At 44.8% G+C, this 26,531-nt stretch overlaps 1 long non-coding RNA gene across 2 annotated transcripts in view; it reads right to left on the bottom strand.

Annotated features, from left to right (window-relative positions):
* Positions 1–3,180: 3,180 nt before the first annotated feature.
* LOC110295449 (uncharacterized) overlaps positions 3,181–26,531 on the bottom strand; it is a 68,341-nt gene continuing 44,990 nt past the window's right edge. Inside the window, exon 3 of one of the 2 annotated variants that reach the window (XR_015046836.1) lies at positions 3,181–3,260. This is a non-coding gene — a long non-coding RNA (uncharacterized LOC110295449). Of the gene's footprint in view, positions 3,261–22,248; positions 22,591–26,531 lie in introns of those variants that run through there. The other variant, XR_002378069.2, reaches the window with a different exon arrangement.

The following is a 26,531-nucleotide window of genomic DNA, read 5'->3' as shown; positions in this document are numbered from 1 at the left end:
CGAGGATCCTGGCTGCATGAAATAAACACCAATGTATATAAAAGGTCAGACAATTCCTGGTACAATAATAATGGAGGATTTCACTTTAACTTTTATTTTGTGTGTGGGGGGGTGGGGGGCAGGGTGCACATGTGCCATAGCACATATGTGGAGGTCAGCAGACAACTTTGGGGAGTCATTTCTCTCCTAAAAAATGGGTTCTGTCAGGCTTGGTGGCAGACACCTTTATCTACTGAGCCATCTTCCCAGCCCATAATGAAGCATTTTAGTAACTCACTCATCTTAAATAAATCAACAAATAAATCTTAGAGTTAAGCTACCCCATAGATCAAACGGACTTAACAGACATCCACTGAATATTCCGCCCAACAGAACACAATGGACACTTTTCTAAGCAGCCTGTAGAACCTTCTCTAAATTAGATCAGGTCCTAGGCCACAAATCACATCTCCCCAAACACAAAAGCATCAAAATGTCTCTTGTATCTTATCAGATTAAAGAGCAATAAACTAGAAATAAACAGCAATAAAAACTATAGAAACCACACAAACACAGGGATGCTGAACCCTATTGAGTGACAAGTGACTCACTGGAGTCTTGAGAGGTTTTTATAAGTGAATTAAAATGGAAGCGTAACTTACTGACCCTTTCAAGGTAGCAGTAAGGGGAAGATTTAAATCTGTGGGTGCGTATACAAAACAGTGCAAAAACTTCAAATAAATAACGCAGTCAATAACTATGCACCTCAGAGCCCTAGGAGCAATCCAAACCTCAGGCAGTGTGGGGCAAGAAATTGTAAAGATCAAAGGCAAAAATGAATACAATGGAGACTGAAAGAAGCAACACATTGAACTTATCAGAAATGAGTCATTGAAGAAATAGACCAGAGTGCCACTCTTACCCAAAACATGCCCAAGTCTTTGTTAGGACAACAAGGCAAGAGGAAGGATACAAGTGAAGAAAAAGAAATCAAATTATTTCACCTGCAGAAGATATGATTAAAAGACCCTATCAACTCCACCATAAAACTTTTTTTAAAAATTGCTTAAACCTTTATTTTTATTTTTATTTTTATTTTTACTTTTATTTTTATTTTAGGTGTATGGGTGCTTTGCCTGAATGTACATCTGTGCACCTCTGTGTACCAGTTATGTGCAGGGGTTGTGAAGGCTAGAAGAAGACATTGGAACCCCTGGACTGGAACTGTAGACCATCGTGAGCCACTGTGAGAATTGAGCTATCTCCGGGAAGAGTAATCAGCACTCTCGACTGCTGAGCCATCTCTTCAGCCCTGACAGAATTCTTACACCCGATAAACACTTTTAACAAAGGACCAAGGTATACACTCAACACACGAAAATCAGTGGCTTCCTTATCTGCCAGTCATGAACTAAGAAAGAAAAATCACATAACCCTGCACCTCATAGCCCTAGGAGCAATCCAAATCCAGGACCTTCAAACGAAATAAAATATCTAGAAAAATCTAACCAAGGAGGTGAGAGACCTCTACAATAAAACCTTTAAGACACTGAAGAAAACGACTTCCTATGTTCATGGGTTGAGAGAATTGATGTCATGAAAATGGCTACACTGTTGAAAGAAATCTACAGGTCAAATGCAAGCTGGACCCCATCTTTCACAAAATTTGAAAACAAAAACAATATCTGATCTCAAATTTCACTGTAGGGTCACACAGTAACAAAAGCAGCACACTACTGCCCCCCAAACGGGCACGCTGATCAACGGGATAAAATAGAGGAGCAGAAGTGAGCCCACACAGTTTGCAGCTCCCTTTATTCAGAAAGCTATCACAAACAGACGTGGGAGAGAGCACAGCCTGCTGTAGTGTGGATGAACATGGGCGTCTCAGGCCTTTGGAAATGGTTTATGGAGGGAATGTGGAAGAGTTTAGAATGCAGGGAAAGAAAGATCTCTAATTCTGTAAGCAGAACTTAATGGTCTGTTCCAGTGGGTGCTTGGGGAAAGGTGCTCAGCAACTTCAGGCATGGGGAAGATGCAAATTAATGCTGCACCAAAATCCCATCTCACCCAGTGACCAGGTCTCTTCAACAAAGTGAAGGACAGCCTGGGAGGTGGTGGACCATGACTTTAACACCAGCGCTCAGGAAACAGAGGCAAGGAGATCTCTGAGTTTAAGGCCAGCCTGGTCTACAGAGCAAGTTCCAGGACAGCCAAGGTTATTATGCACGTCCATGTTTCCTGCTGCATTATTCACGGTAGCTAGAAATCAAAGCAGCCTAAGTGTCCACCAACAGATGAATAGAAAAAGAAAATGTACCCAAAAAACAAACAAACAAAAAAAAACCCAAAAAACCAACCAAACAAAAAAAGCCAGGCATGGTGGCACATGCCTTTAATCTCAGCACTTGGGAGGCAGAGGCAGGGGAATTTCTGAGTTCGAGGCCAGCGTGGTTTACAGAGTGAGTTCCAGGACATCCAGGGCCACACAGAGAAACCCTGTCTTGAAAAACCAAAAAAGAAAAAGAAAATGTGATTTAGATAAACCACTGGGTAACGGTAGTACCCACCTTTCATTCCAGCACTCAGGAGACAGAGGCACATATATGTGTGTGTGTCATTACCTATGTGCATGTGTGCACACATGTATGTGTGTGATACACATATATGTATATAATGTATACATATGAATATTATGTATGTGTAATATACATATATGTATGTACATATGCATATACACAAACTGCATATGTCTGTAGGTGTATGTTTATGTGTGTTTGTAGGTCATGAAAAGGGGGGTCATGAAATAGAAGAAAGAGATCGTAAAGGGAGGTGGGGAAATACAGAGGATAATGGGTTACTCTGAAGCAAAGTGGGGGAGGGGGAGGCAGACTCATTTAGGAAGAAAGGGAACCAGCTGGGGGGGAGGAAGGAATGAGGACACAGAGAAGGTGAGTGGGGGAGGGGAACACATGAGAACAAGCTAGAAAGCACTCACGTATGAAGACACTGTGGTGAAACACGTTGCTCTGTGTGCTGACCTAAAATTTTACTTTAAAAAATTACTAGGGTCACTAAAATCTAACTCGGCATGCAATATACAAAAGAGAAGTTGTGCTAGTTAAGGGTGCAATCAGAAAAATGTAGACTCTTGTAGAAGGCTCTATTCTCATCCCAGCAGTAGCCATAGCAACACACCTTGCTGGATCCCCTCCATAACCACCAAACTCCATGAGTTAATCGTGAGAAACAACGGAGCCAGAACAATTCATCTTCATTACCTAAAGAAAGCAAATGAAAGAAACTTGGGAAACCAAGAAGCCAAAGTATAGGAAACTGTAACTTTCAAATATCCAATTACAGCTATACTTATCCATGAACTGTAAGCCATTACACAACCGTCAGAGTGAAATACCACAACTATCTATACATATTATAGGCAATAAAGGATTAACAAGACAGAAAGATGATCTCACTGTGTTGCCAGTGCTGGCCTGATTCCTGGATTTGGCAGCCTAGTGGGTTTTGAAGGAAAACTGCTTCACTGACTGGCTGGACAGAAGTACTCTCTTGGAGAACATTACTGCACTGTGGTTCTCTCCTTACTTTTCCTCTGACTCTCCTCTACACTTCCAGCAGGTCTCTCTCTCTCTCTCTCTCTCTCTCTCTCTCTCTCTCTCTCTCTCTCTCTCTCTCTCTCTCTCTCTCTCTCTGTCTCTGTCTCTCTCTCTCTCCCTCCCTCCCTCCCCCTCCCTCCCTCTCCCTCCCCCTCTCTTTCTCTTCCCCCTCTCTCTCCCCTCTCTCTCCTCTCTCTCTCTTTCTCCCTCCCTCCCTCTCCCTCCCTCTCTCTTTCTCTTCCCCCTCTCTCTCTCCTCTCTCTCTCTCCTCTCTCTCTCCCTCCCTCCCTCCCTCTCCCTCCCTCTCCCTCCCTCTCTCTTTCTCTTCCCCCTCTCTCTCCCCCCTCTCTGTCTCCCTCCCCTCCCTCCCTCTCCCTCCCTCTCTCTTTCTCTTCCCCCCTCTCAATCCCCCCCTCTCTCTCCTCTCTCTCTCTCTCTCTCTCTCTCTCTCTCTCTCTCTCTCTCTCTCTCTCTCTCTCTCTCTCTCGCACACCTGTTCCCGTGAATCTTCCAGTTTCCTCACATGGAATCAGAATTGCTCCTTATCACTAAAGAATAAAGTCCAAACTTGGCAAATACCTTTTTAAAAAACGAAAAGGCAGTTGGAACACATCTTCAAGACTTGTGCCAGACACACCATCTGTGAGCACACCACCCACAGCATCCCAATGAGACCAGACATCCAAGGAAGAAATGACTTCCCTTTTTCATATGTGACATTGAGTGTGTTCGTGTACCTGCTAGAGATATCTGTAGTGTCATTGTAAGAGCAAAGGAAAGTAAATATGTGCATGCCCATCTAAATGGTGTCTAATGTCTCTGAGATGCAGTCAGAACGATGTCTTTCAGTCTTCATTCAGTAGGCACAAGGGACATCAGCATTCTGTGCTTTTATAACTAGTGAACCAATGAGGCAGCAGCTAAGGTGAGAGAACAAACAGAGTCCTCCCTGGACCCACTGTGATCCTTACTCTCAGACATAGGCAGTTCCTCCAGGCCCATGGGCCAAAGCATGGGACGTCAAAACTCTAAAACCCTGTGAAACCAAGACCAGGCTTGTAAAAAGGAGAGGTTTCCAAAGCTCAAGGTAATTATCGGAAACATACATTATAATAAATGTTAAATTTATGTGCTAAGTTAGACACGAGGTTATCCCCTCCCCCATGAAACTTCAGTCCACTCTGCTTAAGTAATATTATCAGTGAGAAAAAAAAAAAAACTATTTGGGTGTGGGTGGGGTGGAAAATAAGCTTCAATACATGGGGAATGATGGGATGGATGAAAGGACTAGGAGCCCGGGAATGTGTATGAGTCTCTGTTCCCTTCCTCTACTTACAGAAAGTCTTCTTGTGGTTTGTTTCTCATAATATTGTTTTTTATTAGGAAAGTACAATATATATTTAGAAGATTATGAAATGGAAATAAAATTGAGTAAGGAAAAATCTAAAAATAAATGTTCTCAATAGAACCGCTTGACAATATCTATTTGTGGTGGTTTGAATATGCTTGGCCCATGGGAAGTGCTACTATTAGGTGTGCCCATGTTGAAATAGGTGTGGCATTGTTGGAGGAAGTCCATCACTGAGGGGGGTGGGCTTTCAGGGCTCCCAGTGCTCAAGTTCCACGCCCTGCAGTAGAGCCTCTGCCTGGCTGCCTTTGAATCAAGATGTAGAACTCTCAGCTCCTTCTCCAGCACCATATCTACCCTGCCATGCTTCCTGCCATGGATAATAGATTGAACCTCTGAAACTGTAAGCCAGCCCCATTTAAATGTTGTCCTTTATAAATGTTGCTTTGGTCACAGTGCCTGTTCAGTCATGAAATGCTAACTAAGACACTTACTATAACAATGGCCCTAAAAATGGGCCTTTCCTGTGAGTCAGTGACATCATCCTTAGGAATGCTGAGGAAATAAATCATGGCTACCCAAAAGTGCTTATATAAAGTGCTTATTATTGTGCCAGGGAAATGGATCAGTGAGCAAAAGCCTTGCTATGCAAGCCTGGCGATTTGAGGTCCATTGTAAAACCCATATTAAAAGCTGACTTTGGTGGCATGCACCGGTAATCCCAGCAGTCCCGTGGCAAGGCTGAGAAATGAGCATCACAGGGAAACTCTTGGGCTAGTTAGCCTAATGTAAGCACACAGCATCAAGAATAAGAAAGACCCTGCCTTGATACAGTGGAAGTGAAAACTGACTCCTGAAAGGTATCCTCTGGCCCCCACATGCATCCTATGGTGCTGCATGTACACATGTCTCTCTCTCTCTCTCTCTCTCTCTCTCTCTCTCTCTCTCTCTCTCTCTCTCTCTCTCTCTCTCACACACACACACACACACACACACACACACACACACACACACTAAAATTAAGTAAAAGTTAAAGAGAAAACAAAAATTTTAAATTCTCATTGTAGCACTAGCTATGAAAATAACAAACTCTATGCAATGTAAATGTCCAGTGGGAGACGATTCCTTAGGAAGCCTAGTACATTCATACAATGGCATTCTATGAAGACATGAAAACGCTAGAGAAGAGATTCATGATACACAGTGCTACACCTTAGGCTGGGATGGAGCCCAGTGGAGGAGCACTTACCCAGCATGGGTGAGGCCCTAAGTCCATGGATAGTGAACAAAGGGGAAAGGTGATAAAAATCAAGGCAACCCATGAAACTTTCTATTTTTAAGAAAATGCATATCTAACACTGGCCATCTCCACTTATCTTAGTTATAAGAGATTACATTTTTTATTGTTATATATTTTCTAAACTCTTTACACCAAATTTGATTTGGTTGTCTTTTCCCATGTGTTCTTCCTTTCTTTCCTTCTTCCTCCCTCCCTCCCTCCCTCCCTCCCTCCCTCCCTCCCTCCCTCCCTCCCTCCCTCCCTCCCTCCCTCCCTCCCTCCTTTCCTTCCTTCCTTCCTTCCTTCCTTCCTTCCTTCCTTCCTTCCTTCCTTCCTTCTTTTCTGTCTTTCTGTCTTTCTTTCATTTACTTATTTGACTTTCTGTTTATGAATGTTCTGCCTGCTTTATGGATGTGGACTGTGTGAATGTCTGGTGTCCACAAAACTTAGGAGGGGGACATCTGATCCTCTGAATTTACAAATGGCTGTGGGCTACCGTGTGGATGCAAGGAATTGAACCAGGGTCCTTTGTAAAAGCAACAAGTGGTGTAAACCACCAAGCAATCTCTCCAGCCCTTCTCCCAAGTCCTAAATGTATGCAGCAATATTATAGTAATGTCAGATGATTCTTTTAGGGTATAGTTTGAAAATACAAGAAAAAAATTGTCTAGGGTGTTGTCTAAGGTTTGACAGCCCATGTGCACAATCAAGGTGCAGAAAACATCTGCCTTTGATGCCTGTAATCAGCTCCCTCCCCACTCTGTTCAGCCCCGGGCTGCTTTTGACCTATAGCTGTTCTTCCTGTGGTTCTAAGCTTTCCAGAATGTCCAAGAAATGAAATCATACAGTGTATACTCTTCTCGATCTGGCTTTTTTAAAAAAGAAAAAAAACATGGCATAAAATTCTAAAAATTATTTAAAATATTCTTGGATGAGTAGCTCATGATAGAAACTCAAAAATCCACTCATGAACTGATGAGCACTTGGGGGATTGTCTCTAGACTTTTTTTATTATGTACATATTTTTGACCTTGTCTGATGTGTATATATTTTCACTTCTTCCATATTTCACATACACTTAGAGTTCGGGATTGCCAGGTTTTGCCATCAGTACACTCCTGACTGGGTAAGAAACCATTGACTTTTCAAAGTTGACTGCACTATTTTTCCACCAATTACTTGGAAGATGAATTGGTCTTGGGAGTTTGGCTTGCTTATGTTTTTGTTTTGATAGAGTTGTTTAAAGTTGTCCTAATACGCACAGAACCACATCCTCTGGTTTTGATTTGCATTTCCTTAATGAAGAACAGCGTTGGGCATCTTTTTCCTGGGCTCCATCACAGTTATGTCTGTTTGATGGAAAGGCTGCTCCACCTTTCACCTACTTTTAAAGGAACTTTGTGTGCTTCTACTGAGTTACAATGGTTCCTTTATTGGCTCTGGAAATCTCTTATTAAGGAGTGATCTGTAAGGCTTTCTGCTGGTATGTGGCTCTTCTCTTGACAGGAATTTTCAAAGAACAGAAGTACTTAATTCTGATGAAGCCCAATTTAATACCTTTTTAAAAATCAACTGAGCTTTTGTGTGGTGTCTGAGAAACCATCCTGCACCCCAATCATGAAGACCTCGTCTGTGTTTCCTTTCGGAGTCAATGGTTCTAGGTTTTACATTAGGATTTAAACAGCTACATATTTGCAAATTGTTCCTTCCCGTCTGTGTTCTTCTTTTCCATTTTTAAGATGTCCTTAGAGGAGTTCTGAATTTCAGTGAAGACAAATTCATTTTTTAATGGTTTGTATGACTTTATTTTTACCCTTACATTTAAACTAAAAAAAAAATTTTTTTTTAATGTTTGTCCCTCTTCTTCCTTCCTCTTCCCTCTCCCCAGGCTTTTCTACTTTCTTCTTCCCTTTCTTCCCATTCTCTCTTCCTCCCTCACCTCACTTCACCTTCCTCTCCCCAATCCCTCCCTCCTTCCTTCCATGGAGAGAGCCCTGGAGAATATCAGGCTGAGCTGTGGTTTCTAAAGGCCAGTTCCTCTGAGGTTTCTGCACAGTGGGTTTTCAGGCCTCAGGTCAGAAGCACACAGGAGGAAGACAAGCAAACCCAGTGATGAGATCAGTGACAGATACAAATGACAGGCCTGTGGTCATTAAAGCCACATACTTCCTAGCCACTCCGCAAAATCAAGAGATGCTTACACGATCCCTCACGAGTCTCAAAATGTAAACAGAGTGAGACTGTTCTGTGAGGGAACATAAATAATCTAGCTATGGCTGGTGTTGAGGGCATCTCCCACCACTTCCAGCACAGCTATTTGACAGTAGATGGCCATCGAGACAGTGATTGCTGTAGTACATTTTCCAGAGAGAGAGTGTGTGTGCAGTGCATCCTATTTAGTGGATTAACTAAGACCAGAACCACTTCAGAGGAGTTTTATGACCTGTAAGGATCCTGGGTTCTTAGACTGATTTCTATTTTACATAATATTTCATATGTATTAAGGGCCAATTTTTAAAAGTATAACACATCTGAACAAGAATATTTGAAATCAATGATAAACTGGCTGAAAGAACAATATCAAAATTTTAGAAGAAGGAAAGTTTTCCCTATGATGTCATTTAGGGAGAAAAATCTGAGGCCAAGAGTGATTTTTATTTTCAGATTCTGGTTTGGGAATTGTAATAGTCCTCTCTCTAACCCAGCTTTGGCTCAGACATGGGATTGGTTTAAAAAAAAAAAAAAAAAAAAGCAGTGCAGTCGTGAACTGAAATGAACTTTCTAATCCTCTTTCCACTCCCACATAGACAGCTCCACCTTGGAACCCATGGGGAACAAATCAAGACAGCAGAGAGAAATGATAGCAGTGTCTCCTGGAGCAAGCACATCATGCCCTAAGCAGGCATCCTCTGCCTTTACTGGGCTATCCTGTGTGTAGACACTATGAGGGTATTAAGAAGGGAAAGGTTGTCCCCACAGTCACACATGGAACATGGCTTTCGCCCTGCTCTCTGAGAAACCCTTAGACCTTATGGAAGTGACACCATAACCATTGGTTCATATTTCCCCCGAAATTCAGAACAAAGAAACCTCAGGCCAGGAAACAGCTAGTACAGGAAGCTGTCCTGCATTGTAAAGACCTGGCCATGGTAGGTCTTGAAATATTTTGTAGGGGAAAGACACGGGCCAGGCCAGCCTGGAACTCCCCTTGCTCTTAGCCTGCAGATAGGCCCTTGTGTTAGGTCATAGTGGTTCACATGGAATCACTTTTCCTCCTGGCTAAGTCTTCAGTTTCCTGAGGGCAGGGAAACCCCACAGCACAGCACAGTACAACACTATTAAAGGAATGCTAGAAATAATCACTGATTAATACCCCATGATATAAATAGTGGAGGCAAATAAACTTTCAGAGGCTTAAAAATGGACAACTCTTACAATAATACCAAAGAGTTGGACTAAAGAGCCCTACAATGAGGTATTTGTTTGAGACAATGTCTTACTGTATAGCCCAGGCTAGGATGGAACCAGTGATCACCCTCCTTCAGCCTACCAACTGCTGAGATTATAGGAGTGTACCACTATGCCCAGCCATTAAGGAGGGTGGGTTTAGGTTTGTTGGTTTGGTTTGGGTTTTCGAGACAGGATTTCTCTGTATAGCTCTGGCTGTCCTGGAACTCACTTTGTAGACCAGGCTGGCCTCGAACTCAGAAATCTGCCTGCCTCTGCCTCCCGAGTGCTGGGATTAAAGGTGTGCGCCACCATGCCCGGCTTATTTGTTTGTTTAACATAGAATTGTTAACAATGAAAATGCACCTTCCATGAATCTTTGCTATTATTTCTATGTAACTTTCCATTTCCTGCCAGCCCTAGAAACCTAAGTAAAAAATTCTTGATGTTTTATGACCTCCAATTATCCTTAAAACTATCTAAGGAAGCCTAATTCAGCCCAATGTTCTCGATCTCAAAGCATGCATAGAAGGCACTGTTTTCAATTGCAGAAAGGGTAATTTGAACAGACATTTCACCAAGAGATACACAAACTATGAATGAGCTCATGCAAAGATCAAGGGCAGGCAGCCACCAGTCATGAGAGATGTAAGGGAACCACAGTGAGACGCCATCCAAGGGGAAAAATAAAACCATAGACAACACCAAGTGTTGGTGAGGCAGACAGGGCCAGAGGAACCTTCACATAGTACAGACAGGAATGCAAAGGGGTATGTCATCTAGGAACACAGTTGAGCAGACTCTACTATAGACTTACTTTCTGTGTGCATGCTGAATTACCTAGTGTCTTAGTTAATGTTTTACTGCTGTGAACAGACACCATGACCCAGCCAACTCTTATAAGGGCAACCTTTAATTGGGGCTGGTTTACAGATTCAAAGGTTCAGTCTAGTATCATCAAGGCAGGAGCATGGCAGTGCCCAGGCAGGCATGGTGCAGGAGGAGCTGAGAATTCAACCTCTTCATCTGAAGGCTACCAGGAGAAGACTGACTCCCACATGGATAGGAGGGTCTCATTGCCCATGCCTACAATGACACACTTCCTCCAACAAGACCACACCTACTCTAACACAGCCACACCTCCTCACAGTGTCACTCCCTGGACCAAGCATATGCAAACCACCACACCTGGGAAACTCACCCCGTGTTTTCCCTCCAGAGAAAATAAAGTATATGCATGCAAAAATTATAGAAGCTTCTTTTTATTAACCAAAAACTTGAAAGACCCCCCCAAATGCCCATTGATGTGTAAACAAATTGTGATAAATCCATGCAATGACAAATATATTCATCAATAAAAGGAAACCAATATATGTGACAGCATGGATAAATACCATGTGTGTTGTGATGAATGAATAAAGCCAGACTCAAAAGGCTACAGATTATGTGCTCCATTTAAACAGTCATCTGAAATGGATGGAAATCCATAGCTGCAAGAGAAGCAGTGAAAGGGTTGATAACAAAGGGGCATGAGGAATGTAAAGGGATGGAAATGTTCTCTGTCCAAGTTGGGATAGTCCCTTGACCTTATGTACTTGTCAAAACAAGCAGATCCACAGAAACAAGCCAAAGAGACTGGTAGGCTGGACTAAGATTCAAACCTTGTCTCCCACATGTGGAGGATCTGAAGGGCTTGCTTGAGCACTGTCCACAGGAAGGATGTGATCTCTATGTCCTCCATGTCCTTTACTATAGGACATGAAGTACAATGGAAGTACTCACTGGGACCCAGGTGTCAGCTCTGTCCCTGAAGTCCTGTGGAGCAGATAGAAAGTCATCCCCTTTAAGTCCTATGCTTTCTTTTATAAAGTGTCTGTCATAGTCTGACCAGGCTACTATAACAAAACACCTTAGGCTACGTGGCTTATAGGCAACAGAAGTTTATTGATCACAGGTCTAGGGGCTGTGCAGTCCAAGATCTAGACGTTGGAGGATTTGGTACTTGGTGAAGACTCACTTTATGGTTCTTAAATGATATCCCCAGCTGGTGAGAGGGTCTCTGGGACCTGTTTCATTACATTCTTTAGACAGGGCCTCACTCTGAGCCCAAGGTGACCTTGAGCTTGAGCCCTCCTGCCTCAGCACCCTGAGTGTTAGGATTATAAATCTGTGCCTGGCTCCAAGGCCTCGTTTACAAGGTGGCTAATCTTCATGAGGAGGGATCAGCCCCCATTATTTAATCACCTCTTAAAAGTCTTCCTTCTTATGAATCCTCTGAGTTAGGACTTCAACACATGGATTTGGGCTTGGGAGACAAACATTCAGACTTTAGCAGAGCTTCCATTGGATATAATCTCAATGCTAGTGTGTCAGTCAGATTCTATGCCTCTGTGGTTTTCCCTGGGGAGAAGGTAGCCTTACCAATAGAGCTCCAATCTACCCATCTCTTGTAGACTTTGGATTCACAGCTATGTCTTTCTAGGGTCTACTTTTGCTTCTCAACAGGTTTAGGCATTTTGTAAAAATCTTTATTGCCCAGCAGTTCTTGAGTCAGATGAACCCAGTGGGCCAAACAGAGCATGGCGCTCCTCTCCCGTGATGCAAGCTATCCTCCCAAGCCCACCCCAGACGATGGAGACCCTAGTAGTGATGCCAACAGTCAACAATATCTAGTCTTGAGCTGGGGGAGTTACGTAATTGGTAAAGAGCTCACCTAACATGGGCGAAGTCCAGGCTTCTATTCCCAGCTCTGTATTAAACTGCTGTTGTGATGAACATCCAAAATCCTTGAACTTGGAAGAGAGAGGCAGAAGGATCAGAAGCTCAGAGTCTTCCTCAACTACATGGAATTTGTGGCTAGCCTGGGGTATATGATACCCTGCCTCAGAAAATCAATTAATTAAAAATAAAAAATCATGTCTTCATTGTATATTAGATGCTATGTGTAAGACTTCGCTGCTTACCCATTTAATCTTCCCCACAGCTCTTCAAGCAGTACCAGTTAACCCTACTTTAAATGTGGGGAAGACAAGCTCTGAAACCTCCCACCCACACTGCAGCCCATGCTCTCTATTCTCTGGATGGCATTCGGGCTACAAGAAACATCTACTCCACTGTGAAAAGAAACAGAGTAGTGAAAGGGGGAGACAGGGAGGAAGAAAGATGCCCAGGAAGGTCAGAAGGCAGAAAGAAATGGGAACAAATACGATGAAAACGAGCCTTGGTGACCGGAGGAGGCTCTGCATGGTGCTTAAAAGGCACACGACCTGAGTAGAGAGGAGAGGAGAAAGGAATGATGTGCTGGGAGCATGGAAGGAGGTTCCCCGCCACCTGACCCCCATGTCAGCCCAAACATGCATATAGGCAGAAATACATACACACACACATACAAATACACATACAAACACACACATACATGCATGCACACACAGACACACACACATACACAAACACACACATATACACACCCACACACACATATACATGCAAGCACACACAGACACTGTCTTAGACAGGGTTTCTATTCCTGCACAAACATCATGACCAAGAAGCAAGTTGGGGAGGAAAGGATTTATTTGGCTTACACTTCCATGCTGTTGTTCATCACCAAAGAAGTCAGGACTGGAACTCAAGCAGGTCAGGAAGCAGGAGCTGATGCAGAGGCCATGGAGGGATGTTCTTTATTGGCTTGCCTCCCCTGGCTTGTTCAGTCTGCTCTCTTATAGAACCAAGACTACCAGCCCAGAGATGGTCCCACCCACAAGGGGCCTTTCCCCCTTGATCACTAATTGAGAAAATGCCTTACAGTTGTATCTCATGGAGGCATTTCCTCAACTGAAGCTCCTTTCTCTGTGATAACTCCAGCTGTGTCAAGTTGACACAAAACTAGCCAGTACAGACACACACATATACACAAACACACACACATACACACCCATACACACACAAACACACACATACACACACAAACTTATACACACAGACACACACATACATACACACATACACATACACACAGACTTATACAAACAAACACACATACACACACACACACACACACACACACACACAGACGCATAAGAAACATACAGGCACACAGACACATATATACACAGAGACACATAGACACACACCCCACTACCCAAAACCTCTGTTCTTGGTTCTACTCACTATATGTTTATTTAAAGTCTATTTTAAATAGCTCTGGAGAGGAGGGAGTGGAGAAATGAGGTGTGGGGGACCTCCTTGTGAGTGACGAACTCCTTACTTAGGAGCTCAGTGATTAGAAAGGAGCCAAGATTAACAAGTGGGAGGAGGAGCTCTCTCTCTCTCTCTCTCTCTCTCTCTCTCTCTCTCTCTCTCCTTCTTCCTCTACCCCCAATGCCTCAGGCTTTTCCTGTCATAGCTGCCTTTATGTTGAGTGAGAAACTCTTTCTGAAGATCATGTATCTCCAGAGACCTTAAAGAGCAAGTCACTGTGAGACAATCTCTGATGGCAGAGACTGGCATCTCTTCACCAGTATCTGTGCTAAGAGAGACTAGAACTGAGACATGTAGTCTAGGTGAACAGCACAGTGGAGGAGGCCAAGAAACAGCCACCAATCTGCTCACCCCTCAGATTCACCATTTGAGCAAAGGGTCTAGGCCCCATCTTCTTACAGCAGGGCTAAGGACAAGACAGGAGACACAGAATACAAAACTGTTTTTCACAAATGCCAGGGGGCCAGTGGATGATAGACACCTAAGCAAGCTCTTGCTGACTGACAGACACCTGAGTGACAGCCGGTGCCGGAGGACAGCACTTCCCAGCTTTGTTAGAATGCCCCTTCAGAAGCTAAGGAGTGATGGGGACAGTCTTCAGGGGCGAAGATTTCATTACAAACATCAAACCAGTTGAACACTGTGTTCTGACCAGAGAGCTTCCTCTCTCTCTCCTCTAATGGAATGCCTGTCCCATTTAACATGATATGTCTGTTATGGGGCCTCTAATTAAAGACTTGTGAGGAAGATAAAGTCATTATGTTCACCTTAGGAAGAACTTGCATTACTTAGGGTTTTCTGTGGAAGGCCCTAGGGAACACCTGTCTTCTCAGACTTGGCAAATGCACCAGTCTTCTAAACTGTTCTGCACAGGATAACCAAGATACAGAGGGTCTAGGGCTCTAAGTGCCCCTGTCAGCAGCACTCCGGGGCACACGGAGCTTAATCTGGGGCCCTAAAAAGAGTGAAATGGAAGGATCAATGGCCATCAATCTCTAGTTCCTGTGGAAAGAGCAGGCACGTTGCTTCTGCAGCAGGTGACTCCATACGCTGTGTGGGAAAGACAGGGGGAAGGCAAATGAAGCGGTTCTGAGGAGCAGGGAGAGGAAGAGACTTCACCACCATGTTTGACTTGTACCTATCATATAGAAAATAGCCTGATTTGGGAGTCAGGAAGGGCTGGACTAGGGAGGCGGTGATGGGGCTAAGGGGGGCAGGGCGGGGCGGGGCTAGGGAGGTGGGGCGGGGCTAAGTAGGTGGGGTAGTTAAGTTATTGGGAAAGTTCCAGAGAAGCAGGAAAAATGTAAGACACAGAAGTGAGAACTGGTTGACTTTTCATTCACCTCAAAATTGTCTGTAATCCCCATCTCTATAAGTTCTCAATAAATGTCCACAGTGCATGGCATTTCCTGTCGTGCAAATTATACCCCAGCTATGGTTTCTCTTAAACTAGGATTCTGCAGGAACAGGGTTCCCTAGACCCATGCAAGCCCAGTGCATTAGAACTCAGACATTCTCAGAAGATCCAAAAATCACATTCAGCAAGGTATAAAGGGTATGTGCGTAAAATCCCTCACTCTGGGTTGATTTTTAGTTTTAGTCTATCCTGGACTATACAAGAAAAACCAAACCCTATCTCCCAACAAAAAACACGATTCAAATAAATAAACACAAGGTGTTTTAAGAGTGTATTAAGGGTGGGTATAACTTTGGAGTCTTGTTTTGGAGGCTACACTGTAATAATCCACAGCATTGCTTATACAAATATGCTTTGATTGGTCATTTAGAAATGTGTCATATTGTGACTATAATATTTGGTACTATGGGAGGCCTTTGCCTCGGTGGACTATGAGACTGATTTTGACGGTTCTTTTGAGCCTGATAATCAACAGTTATGTACTCCCCAGCTCCATTCCCCCACATCCTGGACTGACTTGGCTATTATTTCTATTCAGAACCAAGTAAAAAATAGTATTTAAGCAAATTCCCTTTCCCTTTGAGATTCAGTAATTCATCGCCTCTTGTCAGTCACCTGTGTCACCGCGGCACACATCTCCTTTGTGTTTCCTGAGTGCTTTTCTTGGTCGTTTGCCTAACGCTCTCTGAGCACCTCTGTGTATCTGTCTTGTTCCCAACTATTCAGCACAATGTCTGAGCTTATTATGTTTTGCAAGAGAGATGAGAAAAGACTGGGGATTAGAACAGGTGACTCCCATGCTACAAAGGATTGTGCGGCCACTGTAGAGATTTAGGGAGTGTTAAGGGGGGAGGGGGGGAAGAACCAGGTATAGGGGTATTATTGCCTGTAATACCAGCACTTGATAGGCGAAGACAGAGGATTAGAGGTTCAAAGCCAGCCTTTGCTCCAGGCTGGCCTGAACTACATGAGACCTGTTTGTTTGTTTGTTTGTTTGTTTGTTTGTTTTAAAAGAGAGAATGGAGAGGAAAGAAATGACAGGAAGAGAAAAGGAAGGAAGGAAAGAGGAAGGAAAGACAGAACGAAAACTGGCATCATTTCTAATATCATGTTTGATCATCTTTAATGATTTCATGGTGATCTTACACATCCACTTTGGTGTGTGTTCGTGTGTGTGTATGTGTGTGTGTGCGCATGTGTGCCTCTATGCATGGATATTCATGCATGTGTGCATGCATGTAACTAGAATGAGATGGTAGACTTGCATATCTCAAAACACACATTTAACACATTTTGGTGTTATTAAAATTCTTTATAACATTTAGTTTTTAACAGTCAGCACTTTTGCTTTGTTTTTTAACAACTTTTTTGCACTCAGTTTGCAGGCCACTTGTATCTTGGAGCCATTACAACAGATTTTACAAGGAGTATCTTTTCTTCCTTCTCTCTTTTTAATTTTTTTACTTTTATTTTTGAGACAACATTTCTCTGTGTAGCCCTGGCTGTCCTAGAACTTCCTCTGTAGACCACGCTGGCCTTGAACTCAGAGATCCATCTATCTCTGCCTCCCAAGTACTGAGATCAAAGGGGTGTGTCACAAGGGCTGGCTAAGGAGATGTCTTTTCAGGCATAGCTTAGAGGCTCGTCCTGTAGCTTACAGTCTTTGAAGTCAAATCCCAAGTCAATGAGAGTGGTAAAAATGTGGAAGAACCCAAAGTGACGGCTCACTTCTGTCATCCCAGCATTTGGGAGCTTGAGACAGGAAAATCACGGGGGTTCCAAGCCAGCCTGTGCTATACAGCAAGACTCTGTTCAACGAATACACAGAAAGGGAAATGTCTATTTTAGTTTTGTTCCAGGAAGTTATCGGTCTACTTTGAGTTTTCTGAGTGACCTTCATTAGGACATCATACTTTATGTAGATTGAATTCTGTGTCCTTCTTTCTCAGGCCTGAGTCATTAACCCCAAGGTCGCCAGGCAAACAGGTGCACTCTGTGAATGAATCACCCAGCACAGAGTTTTTTTTCTTCTATCAAAATCCCCAGCAAGCTTGGCGCTTCCCGTGCCCAGTTCCCCTCTGTCTTACCCATGGATGCTAATAGCTTGCCCTTCCTGTTTTCTGCCTCCTGAATGATGTGTGTACTTTGAATCACACTGCCCCACGCTGCCAGCTCTCATCTGTCAGATCCTGTCCTTAAGTCCAGGGGCATTTTCCACTGACAAGTCTTTCATTAGTTTCTCTCTCCAAGGGGTTGTAACACCTTGTCATCTGATCATCCTGGCCAATCTCCGCAAGACGATCGTATCATACAGATCATTAATAAGGATGAAGTGTGTGCACCCTAAGTGAGCTCCCGGCCCCACCCGGCACTCCACCCTGCGTCAGTTTCAGCCCTATGCATCCTGACACTTCTGTGCTTTCTAATTTCAGTTCACGTGACCAATAGTGACTTCACGAGCTGCACTCTGCAGTCAGAATCCCCTGCAGGGCCTGCATCCCTGACACACCCCTGATACCCCTTCCCCGCCCATAGATGCCCTGGATGACTTGCTACAACTGGACTCCACCAGGTTTAGGAACCTTGTTGGGAGTCCAGTTGTAGCAAGTCATCCAGGAGTGAGTCAGGGAGAGCTCTCTTAGGGTCCTCTGTAAATGTTGTTACAGGATGGCCATTGCTTCTTTACAAGGCAGCCCCTCCCCACCAGCCCCCAAATCCCCTCCATCTTTCTCAGCCCCGGGGATGGTAAGAACCCTATTGGATATCACTCAGACTTTCTTCCACTCTCTGGTGGCTTTACTACACCCTGGTCATTCTTATAAGACATCCTTTAAACCCTCCTGAACTGATCCAGCGTGAACATGCCATCAGCTCCTCACTAAAATTCTGATGGATACACTACAGCGTATGACCAGCCCCAGGCTAATGCCACTGCAGGGCTGGGCTGGCCACCACACCTGCCACCTCTGCTCCCAGACATTCAACACTGCTGCCAAAACCCTGTGGGCACCCAGCCTCCCTTCCTCTCAGATCCACAAATGTTAGGCGATTTTGGAGTTCTTACATTTGTTAATATAAAAGGGCTTTGAAATTCTCCTGGCAAGAGCAGACTTTCAGTGTTCCAGTATTTTCCATGTATTCACTTAACAAATATTTGTTGAACTCCTCCCATGTGCCAGACACCAAGCTAGACGGCAAGCACACATCTGTGGGCAAAGCAGACTCCCGAAGGTTATGGGAAGGAAGCCGCAGAAAGTGTTGGCATGTCACGATGGCCCCCTGCAACACAGGGCCTGAGGAATGTGTCCCCAATGGAGGATGTGCCAGTTCCTACTGGGGTCTTAGCTTCAACAGGTCATGATGTCCCAAAAGATCTTCCGTACAAGAATATACAAAAGCAATTCTCCCTCCAAAGGGTTCCTTTAGCAAGTGTGTGGCAGGGGGACCAGCTTCCATTTCATCAGCTTCAGGAACTAAGGGGCCCATTAGCTATGGCAGGGCTGAAAGGGTTTTGATACTTCATGTTGCCTGCCCTCTTCCTGACATCTTTCTGTGCCTGTCATCTGCTCTCACCTGATCTGCCCTACCTGTTAGACAAGATGTGTGTGTCCCAAGATGCCTACGGCAGCCTCTGCTCCCCTCTCAGCCTTCTGGCTTGGTTTCCCTCCCACCCAGTTCTAGATGCTGAGCCTTGGACTCAACTATGTCCAAAGGTGTTCCTACTGCACCTACCATGGGCCATCCTTCCCACTCTTCCGGGTCTTTGACTCCTCTTGATGAGACTGGATTGAGAACTTCATTTGGTTTTCTGTGTTCCACTAAGGATTCCTGTTCTTGGTTCTGGTTTCAAAGCCCAACTCCCAGACCGGTTCTGGATATTCCCACTTCTCTGGTCCAGCCCTAAACTCAAGGTTCCCTCTCAGTCAATCCCTTATCAGCTTCTCTTCAGAAGCCCCAGGAAGCCCCTCCCCTTCCCCTCCTCTGTCCTCTACACCCCCCCCCTTGCTGCTTCTCTCCATTCTTACCTTGACAAATTTACCCCTTGGTCTTTCTAGCAAAACCTAATGGTGTTTCTTATTTTGAAAATAGGCATTTAGTGCTGGGAAGATTGCTCATGGGGTAAGAGAACTTGCTGCAAAAGGAAGAGGGCCTGAATTAAAGTCCCTAGCACCTACATCAAAACTGGACCTGGCCACATGAGCCTGTAACCCCAGCGTGGAAAGGCAGAGATGGGCAGGTCCCAGGAGCTGCCCTGCCACCTAGCTAGTCTATTCAAAATGCTGAGCTTCGGTTTAGTGAGAGACCCTGCCTGCCTTTAAAAAAAAAAAAAAGAGAGAGAGAGAGATTTGATGGAAGAAGATGCCCAACATACTCCTCTGGCCTGAGCCTGTGCTCACAGGTGAGCTTATCTGAATGTATGTACACCATAAACACATAGACACACACACACACAGAGAGAGACAGAGAGAGACAGAGACAGAGACAGACAGAGAGACAGAGACACAGAGAGACCGAGAGACAAAGAGGCAGAGAGAGAGAGAGAGAGAGAGAGAGAGAGAGAGAGAGAGAGAGAGAGAGAGAGAGAGTTTTAAAAAAAAACGATAGGAAACTGGACATTTTCTCAGAGATTTGCTACAATTAGGATCTATAACATTTGAAATTCAGTGTGTCTAATAGAGGGATGAGGGTTAAAAAATAGCAACAGTAGAACTGCCAGCAACAGAGTTTCTTTTCTCTATTCCAGACAGGAGCTGTCCTGAGAACTTTGTATGTGTGTGTCAGCTCTCCATTTCTGAAACACAATACCAGAGAAAAACTCACTTGGGTTCATAGTTTTAAAGAGTTTGATCCACAGCCAATGGACACACTGCTTTGGGCCTGCGGCAAGGTAATAAATAATGTTAGGAGTAGGGGGAAGGAAGCTTTTAGCTCCTAGCTGGAAGGAAGAGAGAAGAAACATGTGCCCCCATGCCCCTTAAGGGCAGCCTCCATGACCCAAACCTCGGCCCAGTAGGATCAAGACTCTCACACAGGTATTCTTGGGGGTACATCTCCAGATTTGAACTGTAGCAGCTAAAATGCAAGCCAGGCCAATTCCATCCCAGATTCCAACTTTGCTTCGCTATGAGTTCAACGACCCTCAAAGGAGCAGTTTTGGGCTGTGGGAATCCACCTCTATCTGCTCAGCCTGAAAGGTTAACTTTTCAGATAAGGAGCATCCACAGTTAGCAAACCCATCCTCCATCACTGACGGCCAGAACACTCAACAGAGGAAAGTCCTTGCTGTCTCTCCTCCTGCTAGTCCTGCACTAAGTGTGGCAGTGGGCAGGACTCCATCAAGCCACCTCTTCACTCTGCTCACGAGTCCTCCTCTCTGGCTAGAGAGATGACACTCCTGACAGCTCCACCCCAGAAGCAGCTGTAAAGTTCAGACTTGCGAGCAGGATTGCATCTCCTCACCAATACAGCCTCATGTAGTCTGTGTTTCTAAGAGGAAGGACTTTATGGAGAAGCAGATACAGTTGGAAGAAGGTCATATACCTAGTTAAATTGAGCCATTAATAATGAATATTGATTCACCAAAGCACATACGGAACATTATTGCTATGCCAGATAAGGAACAAGGTACAAGGGCAGGAAAAAAAGAATAAAACTTTCCAAGTGACTCTGGGGTAGACTGTATGATCACCTAGCAAATATATATGCCCTTTCGTAGCCCCATTTCCTGCCCCACTGACTTGAGATGTGACTAAATAGAATACTTTGGTGCACTGTGATGGCTAATCTCAGTTGTCAACCTGATGAGATCTACAGTTATCAGAGAAATGAGCCTCTAGGCAACCCTATGGGGATTGTCTTGTTTGGGTTAGTTAAGGTGGGAAGACACATCCACTCTGGGTGGCACCATTCCCCAGGATGGGATTCTGGACTGTATGCAAAGGAGAAAATGAACTGAAAGCAATCATTCATCCCTCTGCTTCCTGACCATGTATGTGATGTGATCAGCTGCTTCAAGCTCTAGCTGTCTGGACTATCACACCATGATAGACTGGACCCTGGAGCTGTAAGTAGAATAAGCCCCTTTTCCCTTAAGGTGCTTGCCAGAGTAACTTATCACAGCAAGAAATTAAGATGCCCACTGTATGTGGGTAGAAGTAACAATATGTTAGTTTCAAGTGAATCCTTGAAGAGGTGTTGCAAACATCAGCCAACTTCCTGGGCCTTCTCTCCAACATGAGAACACTGCTTACCAACAGGGGTGTCCCTTATGCCTGGATCTTAAAATAAGAAACTGCATAGGGATAGCCTTGAGTTGCAGAACACAACACACACCACTGAACAAACAATATCTATTAGTCATGGAAGTCCCCTATCATTTTGGGATTGTTTGTTACATAGCATCATCACAACAAAAACTGACGAATCCACTCCCAGACAGAGCTCTCTACTGAATCTACGCTGAGATGTTTATAACACTTTAACAGAGAACACCTGCTCGTAAAGGAGAATCTCTTCTGTCAGAATACATGATGTCTCACACACCAAGAAGCTTTTTAAATTGAATTGTTGTTTCTGTATGCCATCAATTTCTCAGATATTTCCTGGACTGCTAGTTGAATGGGGGAAGCTGTCTGAACAAAACTTAGTTATCTTTGTGTTACATACTGTACCTTCAGAAGTCTCAGATCCCAGTGCCAGACCCTCTATAAAGAGTATTATTTGTCAGGACCAATGGCACAAGATCATAATCTCAGCTTTTTGGAAGGTTGAGGAAGCAGCAAGTTCCAGGCCATTAGATTTTTTTTTTTCAAAACCTGTTTTATTTAGGGTTCTTAAATACTTCAACCTCTCTTCTAATCCATCAACCAGAGGTAGGGAGAAAAGAAGGCTAATAGGAAAAGAGTGTTCTAGACCTGTTTAGAAATAATTTCTTCGGGCAATTCCATTTTTCATTGTCAGGATGCCAGCCGTCCAGTTCAATAGTAAACTACCAATATGAATCAGTAGTGGTGGCTCGACCCAGCAGAAATGACAAGGCTCTGCCAAATCAGTCTAAGTCATCAGAAGCAGCCAGAATCAACTGGAATACCACAAGAAGTTCTTTGGTGTGCCTCTCTCCATGAAGTGAAGACCAGCAAAGACCAGTGAAGTGTCGCATGGTGTAGCAATTCAAGAATGTCCTTTCTGTTGGTGGGGTTCCATTTATATAATCTTTTTAAACATGGTGTGCCCTCTCAAGCATCTGTTTTCAGAAAAACATCATGTGACACAACTGAGTTACCAAGCAAACCAAAAATTTCCATTTCACAATTCTCTCTGTCCAACTGAGAGAGATCCTGTCTCAAAATAAGAAGTTTGTAAAATGGCTGGGGTGTAACTTCAAGAGTAGCACACTTGCTTCACAAGCATTTTCAAAGCCCTGCGTTCATCCCTAGAACCACACACACATACACACATAGGACCAGAATATGTTATAGAATAGTATGTTACTCATACTACCCACATGTACTCTATTTTCTATTGTTCATTATTGATTTATTTTTATCATTGTGTGTGCAGGCAGGCACACATGTATTGTGGTGCGCCTGTGGGGAGTCATAGGATAACTTCCAGGAATCCATTCTCTCCTGCCTTACAGAGACAGAGTCTCTCTTGTGTGGGAAGCCACATATGCCATTACAAGTTGGCGCTGGCTACCGTTGGCCACCATCCATAAGTTTGGGTAAACAACCAATGTGCACATGTGCAGTAGAGTTTTTTGCCGAGTCACTGCCTGGCCCGAGGTATGTAAATGAGGTACTGAATGCATAAACCAATCGGGTGTGGACATGTAAATGAGGTGCTGAAAGCATAACCAATCGGGTGTAGACACGCCTCTCCTAGGCCTATATAAGCAGCGCCAGTTCTGGGCTCAGGGTTCTTTTCGCCTCTGCAATCAAGCTCTCCCAATAAACGTGTGCAGAAGGATCCTATTGTGGCGTCTGTTTTGCTGGCAAGTCGGGCACTCACACTCTTGGTCCTGTTTTGTTGTACACTCCAGACTAGCTGGCCCATGGGCTTTCAGGGAATCCTCCTGTTTCTGCTCACTCTCTCACTGTAGAAGTACTGGAATTACAAAGGCATGCCACCCCATATGGCTTTTTGTACCTGGGTTCCAAGGCTCAAACTCAGGTCATCAGTCTTATACTGCAAGTACTTTTAGCTGCTGACCCATCTTGCTGGCCCTTATTATTGTCTTAACATACACTGCTTCTAGGGCCAAGACTTCGTGTACACAGTCTGAAGGTATAAATTAGGTTAGTGTCTCTGATCCAAGACCAATCCAGAAAGACTATGTATGACCCGTAGTCTCTCATCTCCAAATTCTGTTCCAGTACCATCTGGTACATTGAAGAAGGTCAGTTGTCATCTTTCTATTTCTTCAGTCTAACAAATATAGACTGCACCCTGCCCTGCTCCTCCCATGCACCAAACATTAGGGATACCAAAGGAGCTAAGGCTTCTATGAACACACTAGTCTGCCACCTCCTGAAAAAGTAAATATCAAGGTGTCCTGGGAGGTGGCTCTGTGGCAGAGCATTTGCCAAGCATGCATAAGGTCCTGGGTTCCATCACTGATGCTGGGGGCTTAAGGGGACAATAGAGGTTACACTGAGAGAGGTAGCCAGAGGTGGGCTAGGGAAAGAGAAAGCCTGCAACCAGCAGGAGGAGGATGGGTAAGGGCCCCACATGGATTCGTTCTGATGCTGGCTGCTACATCCAACTGGAGAATGGGTGAAACTCTCCATCCATGTCCTTGAATGACTTACCATTCATGTTCATGGACTTGGTCCATGTCTGCAAACTCCTCCATCTCTGTGTCCACGAGCTCCTTCACTTCTACATCCATGAACTTTGTCTCATCTGTGACTGCAAACTTTATCCCGTTCATATTCACAAACTGTTATTCTACCCATCTTCACAAACCTGCATTCATGCGTGCAAACTCCACCCCCTACCCCCTGTGTTCATGAACCCTGTCCCACCCATGTTCATGACCTCTCCCTATCCCATCCATATCTGCCATCCCTTTGCTTGGCTCCAAATCCCAAGTCTCTGAGACTTCAGTCCTACAAGTACTTCATCTATAGAATCACCCCAAAGTAAAAGCCACCAGTGGGAAATGTTCATGATAACAAGATGGTGGCCAGGTGGCAAGCCAGCAGGAGTGCTCGAAACAGCCTGAGGACACGGGGAAAGAAAGAGCTACCCAGCAACCCCACAACTGCTGTTATCCCATGCTGAAGACAACTTGTTCCTCCCTAGACCTGCCTGCAGTAGACCTGGCTGCAGGAGGAGGAGAAAAGTCACAAAGGCAGCACCCCAGCCTTGCTTCAGTGCCTGACAAGGCGTCTTGCCTCCGGGAAGGAGCTCCCCATAGCTGCTTAGAGAAGCCAGGGCCCTGCACACCACACCCTACACCTCCCTCTACTTCTCTGCCAGGCTGCACCTGGCCTCTGGCCTCACCTGCCCCACCCGGTTACACCCATGATTCCAACAGTGGCCAGCAAACACAAAGCTATCAGCAATAACAAAACAGAAGGAAGAAATTCAAGTCAAACCAGGTTCCGGCTGCCCTCGGCTGCGCTCCTGCAGCACTTTCTGGGGCCTCCAGCCTTCTGCGTCCCAAACCCAAGTTGAACGTCCAGATCTTATCTGACTTCTCACTGGGCTCTAAGGGTACTGTGTCCTTTCTGTGTCTGGGCCCAGCACCCCTGTCTGAATGGCACCACAGAGGTCCAAGAGTGGCTGTAGCTTTCCTATGCATTGCACTGCATTCTCTCAGTTCCCTCACATAGCACCGTGCCTCGCTCTTCCAACAATTCAGCCTTATGGCCAGCCCAGGTTTTTTAGAAGCAGGACTTGAAACTCAAAAGGTGCAGCCTTCCATTAGACCAACAGTGAGAAACAGAGCCGTTGACTACCTGATTAAAGTAAGGCGTTTCTTGGAGCATCTGTCTTGTGTGCCGTGAATAGAACTACTTTCTAAAACAGGTTCGGCTTGGAAAGATCCTTCTTTTGATTGGCACCTGTCTGGTGGACCCACACCAGGCTGGGCTGCAGCAGGATTTATGTTTGCTGTCTCCCACCTCCATCTGAAATGAAGCTCATTTACTGAGTTACTCAGAATTATCCAGACTGGCTTTGCAATCCCTTCTCCAAGGGTCACACATGCTAGGTCAGGGGAAAGCATTCCTGAAAACCAGGACAGGAGACAAGGCAGGGCACTGGACAGACATGGGGACCCAGAGACCAGCAGACAGGCCTGGCACACTTCTAAGCATCCATGCAGATCCTAGCACTGATAGAGACTGATGGGGACAGACAGGAGCTATTTCTGGACCAAAACTCCCAGAGCACTGGGTGGAGGCTGGTGGGAATTAAAGAATAAGTGTTTCATGGGAGCATCAAAATCTCACTTGTTTCAGAACATTTCTTTTTCTAATTCTCTGGGGGATGCAGCCTGCAACTCTCTCAATGCTAAGAAAGAAAAGCAGCCTCCAGCCAACACTGAACAAAGGCCACCATCTACTGGTCTCAGAACCACATTCCCACCAGACAGATACATCGCCGGGTGTGCCCAAAACAGCCTGGTTTATTGGCACCCTGACCCCGGGTCAGAAGCCGGAGATAAAATGTGACTCCAGGCTCTTGCCTTGGGGCTCTGGGAACAGCAAGCAGGGACCCACCCTGCTCACACCAACTGGCCATTCTGGTTCATCAAGATGAAATTATTTTCCTTCGCAGTCGCACCCAGTGCTCCACCTTAAGAAGAAACAGGTCAGGAGCATCCATCAAGGTTTGCCCCTTTCATGGAGGTTCCTGCCCAGAGCAGTGCGGAGGTCACATCTGCAACCAGGTCAAGAGCCAAACTTTCAGGGACCCCAGGTGGTTCCCACAGACTCCAGAGGAGAAGAGAAAGGCCTCTGACCCCAAAGCACTGCCTCAAAGCTCTCTTCTTTTCTACCAACTGAAGCATTGCCCATCCACACTTAGGACAAACTCAGCTGAAGTGCAAGGTTCCAAAAGGCTGAAGGACTTGTTGAGCATCAGGTTGATAACTGTTCCTTCTCTTCCTTTTCTTTTTTTAACCTCTGCTTGCATTCAGACTCGAAAAGAAATCAGCCCCATTTAATTAAAGGT

Source organism: Mus caroli, unplaced genomic scaffold (genome assembly GCF_978045245.1).
Source record: "Mus caroli unplaced genomic scaffold, Mus_caroli_1 scaffold_4, whole genome shotgun sequence".
NCBI classification, from domain to species: domain Eukaryota; kingdom Metazoa; phylum Chordata; class Mammalia; order Rodentia; family Muridae; genus Mus; species Mus caroli.
This window is presented reverse-complemented; position numbering and strand designations above follow the sequence as displayed.